This window comes from Nycticebus coucang, chromosome 9 (genome assembly GCF_027406575.1).
Source record: "Nycticebus coucang isolate mNycCou1 chromosome 9, mNycCou1.pri, whole genome shotgun sequence".
In the NCBI taxonomy this organism is placed as follows: Eukaryota; Metazoa; Chordata; class Mammalia; order Primates; family Lorisidae; genus Nycticebus; species Nycticebus coucang.
Window position 1 is genome coordinate 52,069,929 of NC_069788.1, and position 3,660 is coordinate 52,073,588.

General features: G+C 36.9%; 1 non-coding gene across 1 annotated transcript; it reads left to right on the top strand.

Annotated features, from left to right (window-relative positions):
• The first annotated feature begins 3,578 nt into the window (after positions 1-3,578).
• Positions 3,579-3,660, top strand: TRNAS-UGA (transfer RNA serine (anticodon UGA)). Its single transcript has one exon. It is a non-coding gene; the product is annotated as a tRNA-Ser (tRNA).

The following is a 3,660-nucleotide window of genomic DNA, read 5'->3' on the forward strand; positions in this document are numbered from 1 at the left end:
TTCTTGTCTCTCTTTTTTATGGGAAATTTTGTCAACTTTATCTTCCAACCCATCTATTAAATTTTTTTCTATTACCATATTTGCTTTTTCCAAGGGTTCTTGTTCTTTTAATTCTCTTTTGAAAATAAGAACATCTTATTATTCTCATCCATACAAAATGTTTTATTTTTCTGAGAACATTAAAAATGGGGCTTTTTTCTGTTTTTTGTTTGTTTGTTTCTTCTGTTACCTATTTATCTATATGTCCACCAAATTCTCTTGCTTTCATTTGTTTGGTTTGATATCTATTTTTACTCCGATTTCTCATGGCATTTTGTAGTCTAATTATACTTAGGAGGTAGACACCAAAACTTAACTGGTACTATGGGCATGTTATGTCAATCAGTGGGCCCATTCTAAAATGATTATGCATGATAGGCCATTTCTATCAGGGCCCCTGATAATTCTATATATATGAGTTGGTTTTCTTATGACAGTCAATTTTCTTGGAAAGAGGAAGCTTTCATACTTCTGTACATTTAGGGCCAGAGGTACTGTAAGTTTAGCTGCTCAAGATTTCTGAAACAAGTTCAGAAAAGAAGCTGGGTGGGGGTGGGTTTCCTAAACAGCCTTTCATTCAACCTCCTAATATTTAATTCGCCCTTTACTCCCCATCTTCCACTATACCTGGTGTCCCTAAGTCAAGAGCATCTTTGGAGCAGTTTAGTCCCAAAATAAACCTCCTATCTTCCACCTCTATGAAGGAAGGGCAGTCCAGACTAATGAGCCTGTGTTTACATGGTACTTCCAATTCCTAAGCTGTGATTTCAACTTTAATGTTGTTTGCCTCCCACCTTGCAAATAGGTTTCAGCTTTATCCACTTCACTGGTTATTATTTATCCAACTCCTTTCTATCTCCCAAATTTTGTTGATAAATGTGGTATCTACCTAAATTCATTTTCCCTCTTCCATAATACAGTGCTATCTGTAGTATAATAATCTACACAGTCAGTGTTTGTATTTACCAAGACTCCTTACATCTCAGAGTGACCATATGATTAGCTATATGTGTAATCATTAGATTATGAATACATGTACCATGTTTTTCTCTGGGTCTTTAAGAAATGTGCATTTTACCAGGCTTTAGCGGATAGCAAACCCATAAGATAGAAGGGCCCTGGGCCCCTGGATTATCACAGAAACGAAAACAGTTTTCCATTTTTTTTGACACAAAAATCTATGATGGATTCTTGCACCATAAAGATAAATCCCCATTGCATGAAGTTACTCTAATTTGGGAAGCAAACAATATTTCTTACTATCAGATAATAAGAAATAGAAATTTGAAAAAGAAATTTACTTTTATTTTCTCTTCATACTATTAGTTTACTCATTTAAAAATTGCTTTTATTGTCAACATATGAGCATCTTAAGAAAGTAAAAATAAAATCCTAGGCCTCCTTACCATCTTTAACCAGAAGTCCCTTTGTACAATATGACCACTTGGGCCAAATTGTCTGACTACTGAATAACATCAAAGTGCTTATATATAGACATTACTTTTTTCTTGTTCCAGCAATAAAATGTATTTCTACTTTTTAATTTTTAAGATGTCTGCTTCACATGATAGAAAAACAAAGAAAAAATGACACACAATCCCACAACCCAGAAACCACACTAGTGATACATTGTTGTATTCTCTCTCACCTCCCAATATTTATAATGCAAACATTTACATATTTGAACTTATATAGTACATACATTTTTTACTCTCTTTTCATTTAACATTACACATGCTTCCTCCCTGAGCTACTCACAAATTTTTCCAAGGGATTGTTTTAAATGACTTCATACATTTCTTTCTAAATTATATAATCACCCCCCCCATTGTAGCAAATGTTTGTTATTTTAGTTATTCTGTTTGCACATACATGACATTTTAAAATTTGGATTATTTCCTTAAGAGAATTTTCTCCAAAATGAAGGATGAGCTTCCATGATGGAATGTAGAAGTGCTAAGGAGGCAAGGATCTTGTCCCAAGGATATGGGAAAGGGAGCTGATTATCATCCTAGGGCTGCACTAACAAATTATCATAAATCGAGGGGCTTAAAACAACAGAAATTTATTCTCTCACAACACTAGAGGCCAGAAATCCAAAATCAAGATATTGGCCAGGTTGGTTCCTTCTGGAGGTTTTGAGGGAGAATCTATTTATTTTTGTGTAAATAGGATTTTATTTTTGAGGAAAATCCTTGCCATTCCTTGTTCATAACGACATCACTCCACTGTCTGCCTCCCTCACACATGATCTTCATTCTGGTAACTATCTGTCTCCAAGTCTTCCCCTTCTCTTGAGGACACTAGTTGTTGGATACAGGATTTTTCCTAATTCAGTATGACTTCATTTTATCTTGATTACTGGGCAAAGACTATTTTCAAATAGCCTGCACTTATAGGTACTGCGCATTAGGATTTAAATATGTTTTTGGGTAATACAATGCAACTCACTACAGTAGCAATAGTATTGAAAAGGAGAATTTTAACTGCAGGAGAGTTCCAGGGCTTCAGACATGAAAGAGATTCTCCTGTTTGTATCTGAAAGCTTGTCTGATGATGGTGCTTTGTGGAAAAACTTCAATTCCCAGAACTTCGATGCTATAATCCCTGATATTCCTTTTAAACAAACAAACAATAAAAACCCGAGTCTATAGCATTTCCCTGAATCAATATTCTTTAAACCCAGAAAATTATAATAATACGTATTAATAATTGGATTATTTAAGGAAATAATCCAAATTTTAAAAGGTCATGTATGTGCAAACAGAATAGTAGATTTAGTCTGCCATACACAGGCTCTTGAGTGTTAGGAGGGACAAAGAATGTCCTCCAGCTGGAAAACTGGAAAACCTGTTATCTAAATCTCTCCATATTCCGCCGTCTCTTGGGATTGCCGGCTTCCCTCTTGGGAGAAGGCTAAAAGGGGTGAGCTTTGCCTAAGGGGGAGACCTTCCCCAGGTCTTTCTCCTAGGAGGGTGTAGGAAGACTGGGTTCTCTCCACCTCCTCCCATCCCACGCCCCTCCTCTAATCCGAGTGCTTTAAGTCAGGGAAAGGGCAAAGCCATCGAAAATATTTCTGGTTTAGTATTCAACACTGAAAGCAAGCGCGAATTACTCCAAGGTTTCTGATTTTCTAACTTTTCTTCCAGCCAGTTTCTTGTGCCATTGGCACTTGTAGATCTGAAGCTATTAGGGCCACCCTCAGCTCCAAACTCCGTTTCTGCCAATCTGTCGCAAATAGCTGTGAACCGCGCGTTGACAGTGAATTAGCAAGTGGAAGAGGGAGGGCAGAGAAAATTCAAATCTTTTTTCTCGTAATGCTCCTTTGAATACCACTCTCCTCGACTTAATTTCAATCCGCTATGGATGACTTCTTCCATTTAAGATCTAGAAGTTCTTAAAGCACTTAGGAAATTCTCTGTTAACGAACTTGTTATCCATACACCAAAACATCTTTCATTACATTATCAACTCCACCACCCAAACTTAGCACACTGCTCATATCTTCAAAGGCTTTAAGAAAGAAGGTTATCAATCAAGTAGTCGTGGCCGAGTGGTTAAGGCGATGGACTTGAAATCCATTGGGGTTTCCCCGCGCAGGTTCGAATCCTGCCGACTACG